This window comes from Chenopodium quinoa, unplaced genomic scaffold, assembly GCF_001683475.1.
Source record: "Chenopodium quinoa cultivar QQ74 unplaced genomic scaffold, ASM168347v1, whole genome shotgun sequence".
Classification (NCBI taxonomy): domain Eukaryota; kingdom Viridiplantae; phylum Streptophyta; class Magnoliopsida; order Caryophyllales; family Amaranthaceae; genus Chenopodium; species Chenopodium quinoa.
In genome coordinates this window covers 4,177,128-4,189,820 of record NW_018744469.1, presented here as the reverse complement: position 1 = coordinate 4,189,820, position 12,693 = coordinate 4,177,128, and positions in this window count along the sequence as shown.

Genomic DNA, 12,693 nt, shown 5'->3' with positions numbered 1-12,693 from the left:
GACTGCAAAGGATTTTGAGAACTTCATCAATCTTCACTCGTTCAGGTAACCGTCGGTTCTCTTACTCTTAATTTTCTATTTACTTTATTCTTTTTTGAAATGGCACCACGGAAGTACACGACACGACCTAGGTTAGTGATCAGCCGGTCACCGGGGACGGCTGAATCTAGGACTAGGAGTGCCGCCTGCCCTTTTCTGGACCCATCTTTGCCCTTTATACAAAGTCCGACTGTATCTGTGTCTATGCAAAGCATGATGGCCAGAACAAAAAAGACTGCCAGGATCTCAAACTCAAACGGCTCCTCCCACAGGGTGCCGATTAGTGAAACATCTTACCAGGCGCCAGATGTGGAAGTGAAACAAAGCGGCTTGAAAGCCGGCAGTTCTGAGGGAGGAGTCAAAGTGACCCCTTCCCATTTTACAGTTGACAATTCTACATTCTCTCCTGCTCCTTTGAAAGGAGAGGAGGCGGGCCCCTCCGGGAGAGGGGAGGAGTCGTCCTCTTCGGACTCGTCAGAGGACGAATCCAAGTCTAGCTCTTCTGGCCATGCTTCTCTGGACACAGAAGAGAAAAACAGTCGCCTACAAGAGGCGAGGCTTTCTCACGCAGTTGAGAAGGGGGACGATTAGGCGGAGCCATCCGCCTCTCACCGAGAGCAAAATACCCCCTACTACTGCACGGTACCTCGGGGCCGGATCACGGCCATGCAAGAGAAAGTGGAGAGCTTTATCGCAAACCACACAATGGGCCCCGGCTTTTTAGTGTTCGTGCCGGATCCAGAAGACACAGTCGTCTGGCCGGCTGGTACCAGTTATGATGGCGCCTGCTTTGGCTGCTACGAGGCGGCCATCAAGGCTGGGCTGCGCTTCCCACTACATCCGGTTGTTCAGCGGATCTTGGATGGGTATGAGTTGGGGTTATGGCAGTTAGCCCCGAACTCCTAGGTCAATGTACTCGGCTATGTGGCCGGGTGCGAACTGCACGGGGTGGAGCCGAACTTCGAGGCTTTCGCCCACATGAACTACCTCATCCGGACCCCTAAGGCAGGCGGTACCGGCTGGTATCAATTGACGAGCCACAGGGGCTACCTCATGAGGTAGGTAAAGCAAACAAATGGAAGGATTGGCGGAGCACCTTCCTTATCATTGAGAGTTCAGACACAGAGCTGAACAAGCGCTTCAACAGGTGGAACAGGAATCCGCCTCTTCTTGCAGGCAGCCGCAGCATGCGGCCTGTTCCCCCCAAGGCTAAGAAAGAGATCCTAGATAAAGGACTCTTCAAAGTAGAGTCGAAGGTGAACTCTACTTCAGGGGTACGAGAGCAAGTACCCCTGCACTGCGTCCCGAGCTTCAAATGGCTCTACGACGAGTACTTTTTGGCCACCTGTGGCCTCAGCAGTCGGTGCTCAAGAGGTAGCCGGCCTGTCGAATACTCTGTTGTTCCGTGCATTTCTTGTTATGACTTTTATTGACTTTGCTATTTGTTTTTGCAGCGGACGCCATGAGCAAAATTACCGCCTCCAAGACTGCGGCGGCCATGTTGCGGGCCTCCATCACGCAACAGTCTTCAACCGACTCCCCTAACAAGGGGGCACCCTTGGTGGGCTTCGAACCTTTCACCCTCCTTTTGGAGTTGTGTTTATGCATATACTGACTCTTTATTTCTTTTTTAGACGGGCGCTCCAAGAGCTTCTTCTTCCCAACAGCCGGACCCCAAGGCCCGGAGGACGACTGTTGCGATCTCTCTTGGTTCTGCCAGGAAACATGCGGCGGCTGAGAAACAGCCGGCCACTTCTTCTAAAACTCCAGCTGGGCCACCTAGAAGTATGAAATTGTCCTTGCAAATTTTAGACTTGCTCCCTCCATTACTAGGTCTAATCCGTTTGTTTATGCTTGATGCAGCCGGCCCTCAGGAGCCTGACTTGGTCGAAGTTGCCAAGTCTATGATCAAGGCCGTACCTTCAGCTGAAAGGGAGGCGGTCAGGGGTGTCGGCACCCTTGACCTAGACGGGATTGCAGGGGTCCTTGCTGAGGTATACTTAGCATATTTTTTAGTATTTGAATTCCAGGACGCCTGTTTTCTTTTTTGTTTGGAAACTGACGCCTGTTCCCCTTTTTACTTAGGCCCTGCTCCGAGTGAACGGCCTTCGCAAGCCGCTTGACCGGAAGAACAAAGAGGTAAAGGCTGCAAAAGCTATGGCCGCCTCTGACTGTGATAAGGCAATGTTTCAAATTGCCCAAAATGAAGTTCTGACAATTGATATTCTTTATTATCAGGCGCAGGCTACCGCCGCTATCCAGGCTCAGTTAGAGGCGGCCCAGAAGAGGAATAGCGAGCTGGAGGCGACCATCAACAACCTCAAGACCGAGCTGAGACCTCTTCGCCAAAAGATGTCCTCATACGAAACCTTGGAGAAATCCTTGGCGAGCGTAAAGGAACGCCTGGTGACCCAGGAGAAGAGTCTTACTCAGGAGCTCTCGGAAAAGGCCGAGCAAGAAAAGAAAGAGCTGGTCCGGGAGATGATGGAAGACTCTGCTCAAATCCAGCGCATGACTTGGGGCCGCCTCTTCCCCAATGCCGACTTTGCCTCCTGGGAAAAAACGTACCGCCAGTGTTCTGATAGATATAATCAAGAGATCCTGGCGGCTGCTGAGGAAGAGGCGCTGGAGGAGGAGGAGCAGCCGGTGGTGGCGCTTGTGCCGCTTGGGGGTAATGCATCGAAGAAGGATGCAGCTGAAGCCGAGTCCAGCAAAAGAGTGCTGACCAGGCGACAGCTGCTAATATTGAAGATCTTCCCCCTTCATAAGCTTTATGTCTTCTTTCCCCGGCATGCGTGCCGTTTGTTTGTATTTACCCGGCCAGGGGGCCGGGGCTCTGAATATTTTGCCGGTCTTTAATAACCGGCTTCCTTTTAATGAATATTTTGTTTTGCTTCAAATTTGTTCAAGTATTGAATATTCTGATATCCAATTGTACACTATACCGACTGTTTTACATGGCCGATAGTTGCAGACAGGTACGGATAGTTAGTCACGCCGCCTATGCCCCTGGACGACTGGTTGTCTGTTTCCAGGCTAGACGATCAGTCGGCCATTTATCCAATCGGTATTCGAACCATTTTAAAAACTGGATCCCCTTTAGGCAGGCGGTTCTGTCATTTGTAAAATTAGCCAAGTAGGAAAGTGGTTTCCTACTTGGCATGTTTTTAGGCTAGAGACTTTAGGCCGTCTAGGCCGACTGTTCCCCGCCATATTTAATCTAGTGTGAACAGGTGCTGTATGAACACCTTTTTAGTTTCATACTAAATTTTTAAGGAGTGACCAAGTAAACATGATTGTTACCTAGTCGCCAAATAACTGAGTAGTAGAGGTATCAAGCGGTGGGTACCGGTTGTTCCCCTTTATTTGCCAATGTTTGTTGGCTTTTAACTCATAGGTTGTTAACCTAGCAAGAGTAGTGGTTGAGAGCCCCTGTTTGCTAAAAACAGGCGGACGACTCATACCTTTTAGGCTCCATACTAAGTTTGAGAGAGTGACTATTAGTTAACTTTGGTGTTACTCAGTCGCCGTCACTCCTGCTTGAGTAGTAAAGGTACCAGGCGGCGGAGGCCGGCTGAACCTTTTGATTCGCCAATGTTTGTTGGCTATTAACTCTAGAGGTACCCCTTGCATTTATCCCAAGTAATACAGGCGGTCATCTGACTCAGATGTCAACTGCTACCACTGGTTTGGTTAGTGATAGAGTTATCCTTGTCTCAAAAACGGCTACGTGGTTGCCCTTGGGGACAGTCGTATAGGTACTGTGTAATTAGTTTATAGAGCAATGTTCCACCCAAAAGGGAGCTGCTCTCTGCGACGAATTTCATCCGGAGGGATGCCGCCGGACGCTTGCTATGATGTTGGGACAGGTCGTATTAGTTTTGAAGATTGGATCAGTTGGCTTGGCGCCTGGTCTGATCATTCGGCCTGTGGCCTTGGTTAGTCCTTTGGTGGACGCAGATGCTAAGTAAGAGGAGGGCAGCTGCCTATTTAGGCACAGGGTCGGAGCCAGGCCACCATCATTTTTTAGCTAAGTATAGGAGGGTGGTCGTCTGTCTTGGAATCGACTGTATGTCCAGACGGCATGCCCCTATGGTGATAGAGTAAAATATTCAATGGAGAGTAGCCGACTGTAAAGGTACAGGCGGCATGCCCCTCTGAAGATAGAGTAAAATACTCAAGGGAGAGTAGCCGACTGTAAAGGTACAGACGGCATGCCCCTCTGAAGATAGAGTAAAATACTCAATGGAGAGTAGCCGACTGTAAAGGTACAGACGGCATGCCCCTCTGATGATAAAGTGAAATACTCAATGGAGAGTAGGCCACTGTAAATGTATAGGCGGCCTGCCCCTCTTAAGTAAGAATAAAAATTAAACATGGAGAGTAGTCGACTGTTTGTCAGTAGGCATGCCCCTCTTAAGTAAAAATGAAAACTGAGTATGGAGAGTAGCCGACTGTTTGTTAGTAGGCGTGCCCCTCTTAGTACAAAATTGAATATTAAGTATGCAAACTTTTATTAAGTAGCCCTTGACTATTTATATCATTCAAAAGAAATATTTCTTAAGATTATCTACATTCCAAGTTCGAGGCAACGGTTGGCCGTCTGGTGTTTCCAGACGGTAGGTACCGTCCCTGACCTCTTCACAGATTCGGTAGGGTCCTTTCCAGTTGGGAGTTAGTTTGCCAGACTCATTATCCCTTCCAACTGCTTCCATTTTTCTAAGTACAAAGTCCCCCACTTTGAGTGGACGCCTGTGTACTTTTTTGTTGTATGATCTAGTCATTCTCTGGCGGTAAATTTCATGGCGCAAGACAGCATTGCCCCTCCTTTCAGGAAGTGAGTCTAATGCCAGGCGCATGGCTTCCCAGTTTGCCTCTTCGTCATATAGCATTACTCGAAGAGTCGGCTCGTAGTGTTCTATTGGAAGAACAGCTTCCGCACCATAAGTTAGGAGGAATGGAGTTTCTCCAGTCGCCCCTTTTTCAGTCGTCCTAATGGCCCAGAGAACATGTGGTAATTCATCCGCCCATAGGCCACCTGCTCGTTCAATCTTTTTCTTGAGACCGTCTGAGATGATTTTATTAAAGGCTTCTACCTGGCCGTTTGCTTGTGGACGGCCGACAGATGCAAAGTAGTGTGCAATTCCTTGGTCACCCAACCAGCTTTTGAGAACAGGCGTCTCAAATTGGGGACCATTATCAAAAACCATAGACATGAGAACCCCGAACCGAGTGATGACATTTTTCCAAATGAATGAAATTACATCCTTCGTCTTGATTCCCTTTACAGCCTCCGCCTCTACCCATTTAGTGAAGTAGTCGACGGCAACAAGTATGTACCTCCTTCCGCCTGTAGCAGGCATATATGGACCCAGAATATCCATGCCCCACTTATCAAACGGTAGTGGGCTATGAATGGTAGTGAGGTCAGTAGCCGGACGGTGAATTAGTTTGCCAAACCTTTGGCACTTGTCACATTTTTTCACCATCTCCATCGCATCTGCTTCTAAAGTAGGCCAAAAGTAGCCCTGCCGCCTTGCCCGTTGAGCAAGCGTCCTACCGCCTATATGGGAAGCACAGTAACCAGAGTGAAGATCATCTAGTATCTCTCGCCCCTTTTCTGGAGTAACACACTTTAAGAAGGGTTGAAGGTACCCCCTTTTGTGAAGTTCTCCCTTTATTATTTCAAAACTGGTTGCTCGTTTTTTCAGTGCTGCCGCCTGTTGATGATCATCCGGCAGGGTACCATTTGTCAGATATGCCCTGATTGGATCCATCCAGGTTGAGCTTCTGTCTAAGATTCCAATAGGGTCTTCCTCAATGCTTCTCTTCTCCATTACTTCCCAAAAAACAGTTCGAGGAGTATAACAGGAGGCGGATGATGCTAATTTTGAAAGTGCATCCGTCTGGTTGTTTTCTGATCTCGGCACTTGGGTCAGATGGAAATCCTCAAGGGAGCCGACTGCTTGTCGGACCGCCTGTAAATACTTGATCATGGCCGGATGGGTTGCTTCGTATTCGCCATTGTACTGACTCACTATCAATTGTGAATCGGAACAGGCGTCTATTTTTCTTGCCCCTTCCGCCTTGCACATGCGGATTCCGGCTAATAAAGCTTCATATTCTGCCTCATTGTTTGAGGCCTGAAAACTGAAGCGTAGAGCATACTCGTACCTGTCGCCCTCTGGCGACTGACATATGACGCCTGCTCCACAACCATTTGAAGTAGAGCTTCCATCCACATATACCTTCCAGACTTGGTCTGGAACTTGAGAGTCAGGAGGACGAGTCATCTCAACAATAAAGTCAGCAAAGGCTTGCCCCTTCACTGCTTTTCTAGGCTCGAAGGTAACTTCGAGGCTCTGTATTTCTATGGCCCATTTGATCATTCGGCCTGACGACTCCATGATGGTCAGTGGCCGCTTGATAGGTTGGTCTGTATACACGACGACTGCATGTGCCAAAAAGTAGGGCTTCAATTTTTTAACAGCCATGAAGAGTGCAAGACCAAATTTCTCCACTAAGGGATACCTCAACTCGGCATTTTTCAGTATGTGACTGACAAAGTAGACCGGGAGCTGACAGCCTTCTCTTCAGCAAGGAGAACAACGCTTAACGCATGATCAGAGACGGCCAGGTACATGTAGAGTACTTCTTTGGGCAAAGGGCTGACCAGCCTCGGCAAGGAATGCAAGTGAACTTTCAATTTCTAGAAGGCCGCCTCAGCATCCGGCCCCCATTCAAACCTTGCCTTTTTCTTAATTGCCTGGAAAAAGTATAGGCATTTGTCGCCTGATTGGCTTAGAAATCTTCCCAAGGCCGCCAGACAACCTGTTAACTTCTGAACCTCTCGAATGGTACGAGGCGACTGCATGTCGATGACCGCCTGCACCTTCTCAGGGTTCGCCTTTATTCCTCTCTGATTGATAAGGAATCCGAGAAATTTCCCAGACTCAACTCCAAAGAAACATTTCCTGGGATTGAGCATGACATGGTGCCGCCTGAGTGTGGCGAAAGTTTCTCGGAGGTCCGACGGATGATCTTTCTGAATTTTAGACTTGACAATCATATCATCAATATATGCCTCGACATTTCTCCCAATCTGATCAAAGAACACAGTGTTTATCATTCGCTGGAAAGTGGCCGGGGCATTCTTAAGACCAAACGGCATGACCGTGTAACAGTATAACCCCTGATCAGTGACGAAGGCCGTCTTCTCCTGATCTTTCTTCCATAAAGGAATTTAATGGAAACCAGAGTAGGCGTCCATAAAGCTCATCAAAGCATGGCCGGCTGTTGAGTCGACCAGGTTATCAATTTTAGGCAGAGGGTAACTGTCTTTGGGGCACGCCTTGTTTAAGTCTGTGTAGTCTACACACATTCGCCAGGTGCCATTCGGCTTTTTAACAAGCACCACATTTGCAACCCAGTCTGGGAAGTAACATTGCCGAATGAACCCTGCATCAAGTAATTTTTTAACTTCGGCGGCTGCCGCCTGACTTCTTTCTTCGCCATGGTTCCGCTTCTTCTGCCGTACCGGCTTCTTTTTCGGATCCACGGCCAGTTTATGTACCGCCAGATCAGGACTAATGCCTGGCATTTCATGGACTTCGAATGCAAAGATGTCCTTGTATTCTTTCAATAGTTTGTGAAAGTCGTCACCCAGGTCCCTTAGAGCAGTCGTCCCAACCTTGATTGTTCTGTCAGGACGCGAGTCATCTAAGATCAGGTCCGTATGCTCACCAGCTGGCTGAGGGCGGAATTCATCCGACCGCTCCTCTGCCAATGATTGCTATTTTCTGTCTTTTCTTGCGGCCCCTGTCTGGGATGCCTTTCTCTTCTTGCCGCCTGCTTCTTGAACAGGCGCACTCTCCTTGACATTGTCAAGGTCTATTTTTCCACCGCTCGACATAGTGGCCATAACAGTGGGCTTGACATCCGAGAGATAGCACTCTCGGGCCATCCTCTGATCTCCCCTTAGGGACCCGACTGTTCCATTATCCCTCTCAAACTTGAGCAACATAAGAGATGGGATTATAACAGCCTTGGAATTATTCAGGGTTGGTCGTCCCAGAATCATGTTGTAGGCCAAGAGTTCTTCTACTACCAGGAACCGGACTACCATGTGTCGTCCTTCCCCTTTTTCGCCCAGGCGGATGGGTAAATCCACTCGTCCCACTGGGTGGACGACTCCTCCTCCAAAACCTACTAAAGGGTGGGATGCCGGATGTATGCAATCAGTCTGATATTTTAGTTTCGACAGACATTTGCTACTGATGAGATCTGAGGAGCTTCCGGTATCTATGAGGATTCGGCCAACTCTCTGGTTGGCCACTTTACATTCAATAACGATAGGGTCGTCATGCGGCCCTCTTACCCCTCCTAGATCTTCTTCAGTGATGACAATCTCAGGAAATGAATATTTGGAGGACCGTTCTTGGTGAACGGATTTTACATCTAACCGTCTGATATTGTCTTTGTTGCCCCTAATAGTGGGGCCGCCTCCTGAGAAGCCGCCTGCAATGGTGTAAACGACTACATCATTTGTATCGGAGCTGTCGGCCTGTTGATTCTTTTTGGTCGACTGCTTTTTCGAGGAAGTGTTCCCCGTAGATTTCTTGACATAAGTGTTAAGGTCACCTTGCTCAGCCAGGCGGTCCAGATACCGCATGAGAGTGATGCATTCATTGGTGTGATGACCAACATCTTCATGATAATCACAGAATTTTTCTTGGTTCCGATTGTTTGCAGAACCCTTCATGGGGACCGGCTTCTCAATTGAGATCCGTCCCTTGATTTCCTTTAGGATAAATTGGCTATCCTTGTCAAACACATACTTTGGGGAGTATGGTTTGAATTCTTTTTTCTTCTTCTGGGACGGTTGTTTAGAGGAACCAGTTGCCCATACATCTTTTCTCTTCTCGTCTTTGTTTGACGACTGCTTCTGTCGTCCTTCTCTTTTGTCGGACCTTTTCCCGTCTGACTGTTTTACCGTACTACAAAGATCAGTCGCCTGTATATAGGCTTCCGCTTCAATTAAGGCCTCTTGAAGAGTCGCCACCCTCTTTCGGACCAAATCAAATTTGAAGGTCGACCCATCTTTGAGACCTCTGAAAAAGTCAGTATAGGCTACTTCATCCGGTAGCCCTTGAATCTGTATTCTCATCAGGTTAAATCGCCTGATGTAAGAACGAAGCCCCTCCTTCTCGCCCTGCTGAATTGTTCCTAAATCAAGGGTCGTCTTCTTCGCAGGGATGTTCATGGCGAAGTTGGAGGTGAATAAGTAAGCAAGCGTCTTGAAGTTATTTACACAACCAGTCGACAGGTTGCCGAACCATTGTTGTGCGATTCCTTTGAGAGTCGCTGGGAAACACTTGCACCAAGTGGGATCATCCAACCCTTGAAGGTACATCAGGTTGGTGAATGCCATCAGATGGTCTTCTGGGTTAGTAGTGCCGTCATAGGCGCCTACTAATACATTTTTCACTTTGGCCGGCTGAGCGACTTCAGTAATTTCCTTGGAGAAGGCCGACGGCTGTTCACCAAGTCTAAGCAACCGTAGCTGCCAGTCCATAGGTTGGACATTTTTTGCTGCATGTCCACCAAACGGAGGTGGCTGTAAAAAATACTGTTGTTGCGGTACAAACGGTAAGTTTGGTACCGCCTGGTCTCTATGAAAGCCGGACTGACGGGAGGTGCCGCCTGACTGACTCTCATGATACGACTGAGTATGCCTCATCGAGGTATTTCGCAGACTGTCTTGGAAGTTTGAAGTAGAGGCTGACTCTGACAATCGGTCACTCTTCTTCTGCTCTAGCAGTAGCCGAGCGTCTGTGTATGTTTTCCTCGACCCGTCCGCCTGAATATGATGAACAGGTTTCCTATTTCCTGGAGTAGGAAAACGGTATTTTGTGAAATCAAGGGCAGGTGGCTCCCACTTCCTAGATTAAGGATGAGGGGTCGCCTCTCGCCCTTGAACTGGCTTCCTCTTCCGTGAAGTGGAGGGTTTCTTAGCCGACTGCTCCTTGTCCAGAGCAGGCGGCTTCTTGTTGATCAACTCTTGAATTTCTTCCTCCAAGTCCCTCATGAAGGTCATGAGTTCGTTCCTTGTGATGGGAGCAGACCCATCAGTCGGCTGCTGCCGAACAGGCGGTGCGCCTGCTGGATCGCTTCCAGTTTGAAGACGTTCCCGTTCCCTCCTTTCGGTATGACGGGTACGTCGGGACCTTAGGGTCCCGTCTGAAGCTGTGTGAGCTTCAACTTCAAATTCATTCTCAGTATCGTGGTCCGACTGAACTAGAGGATCGTCCCGGGGACGTCTCTCTTCAGGAGCCGGTACAAACGTGGGTGTCATCTCAGAAGTACTCTCCCCACAGACGGTGCCAAAATGTTTCGGGGTTTCCTGATGTTTTGCGAGAGAGTTACAATTCCGAGACTGGAACCGGACGCCTGTACCTGCAAAACAAACGGATACTCCGGATGATTGGAGATCCGCCTCCGACGGTCAAGTTAGTATTTGATTAAGGAGTAATTAATGCGGAAATTAAAGTGATTGGGTCTCTCTAGGTGAGAGTGTTTAATGTGTGTAATCTGCGTTATCTCCCTTAATGAGGATTAAGGGAGGTATTTATAACCTCGGGAAACGTGCCAATCTAGGTTTAGGTTAACCTTGGGCTGATTGGGCTTCCCTCGGAAGTTGGGCCTAGGTGACCGGCTTCTCCATTAGGCATGGAGTATGCCACGTGTCATGACATAATAAGTCCAGGGTGGACGAATAAGCTTGTGCCACGTGGCAAGCCCTGAGACGTCCAACTGGGGGACACTTGGCAGGACCTGATTGGCCCACGTGGCGCATTCCGATTGGTGGGAGCAAAATCCCCTAATCACTTATCATACATCATCTCATAACTTTTAAGAACCATTTCTTTAAGTGTTTTGACTTTTATATTTTGTTAGGCATAATTAAGCATCTAATGTGCCGTAAAACAAAGTTCCATATTTTCCTTTAATTCGTACTTGAATTACTACATCAATGAGTCCTACTCATTAGTGTATAAAGAAAAAAGATATGTTGGTTGTGAACTATAGAAAACTTGAGTTTTTCAACTCAATACTTCATATTCATCAAAACTACCTAGTATTTTAATACATGATGTCCAACCGTCCTTTCGGACTAAGCCATAAAAGTCATTTATGAGAAGTTGTATTTTAGAAATGCCTTTTCTTTCCTTGAGAACCATTTTCAAAAGATTTTCTTTTACCAATCGTTGGTAACATTATAATTTGATTTATAATTCTACTAATAAAAGTGCAAAGTATTACCATTTATCAAGAAAAAATGATAAGCATTGAAATACATGCAAACTAGCAATTTCAATTAACTTATTGACATTCTATTCACACATTTATAAATTTGTCCCAATTAGGCGAGAATAAAACGATTCCAAGACCCCAAAAATCAAAAAGTGATTAAACATTCTTTAGATTGTCTTAACAATTAATATTTTAAGGTAATCAATCTAATTTCTAATAGCTCTAAGCTATTCTTGGTTCGATAAATCGTCGCATTCAATGCTTCCTTGGCGATTATCTCCTTTGCTACGACATCTAAGGACTCTTTATTGATATCGTTGAGTTTAACCAAATCTAACGTGTATATGATGCCTTGCTTTAGCAAACCCATTAACATACCTTACTTCCCTAGGAAAGTAGTAATGTCTTGCTTTGACATAGCCCATTACTATTCTCATTAGTTCCGTAAGTGTCATTTTGGAATGGAAATTTTTACTCAATATTCTTTAGGACTTAGGGTTTCTATGTTGATTGATTTAATTAAACTAAACTAATCATTCAACATTCGAAATCCTAAACATACATCTAATATCGCAATTATATATAAGCAAAATAGATATAAGGCATAAATAAAGATGCATTTAGCAAACTAGCATGACCCCTTGAAACATGAATCTTCAAATCTTCATGGGCCTTCATTGCATCTTCTTGGCTTCATCTTCTTTGAAACGTCGTCTTCGTGACATCATCACCAATTATGCAACAACTATAAAAGTTAGGACTAATCTAAATAATTTAAGTACAAAAATACTTAACGGCACGCAGTCCGTATTTAGATTTACAAAAATACAAAACGGAACGCAGTCCGTATTTACTATCTTAGTCGGGCCCCACTAGTTGCCATTTTGCAAAACCTGCATTAGAATATCTATTCCATTCATCCATTCAATTCTAAAGTAAATGGCCCAAGGATTTTAAAAAATAAATCAAGCAAAAATGCAAAACACGTGCAAACTAGTAACTAACTTAGGTGGTTAATCCAATTAACTCGCCTAATTAAAACTAGTCAAAGTTGTTATCCGATTATGTGAATTACCGCAATAATAATAGCTCAAACGATTAATGAAGCTCCGACTAAATTTCATATCCAACTAAATTAAAATTAATCCAATTAAAATTAATTAAGCCGGTTAACCCAAAATTTTGCCATATTATTTTGCAAGTGCCGGAAAAAACCGAGGCCTAGCCTCATTTTAATTAAAACAAGACTGCAAAAAATCGCAAAATAATTGCTCCTCAACGGCCGAGTGCCTAGCATCCAAGCCATAAGGCTCGACTTTCTAGGCACCAAGGCCCTACCGC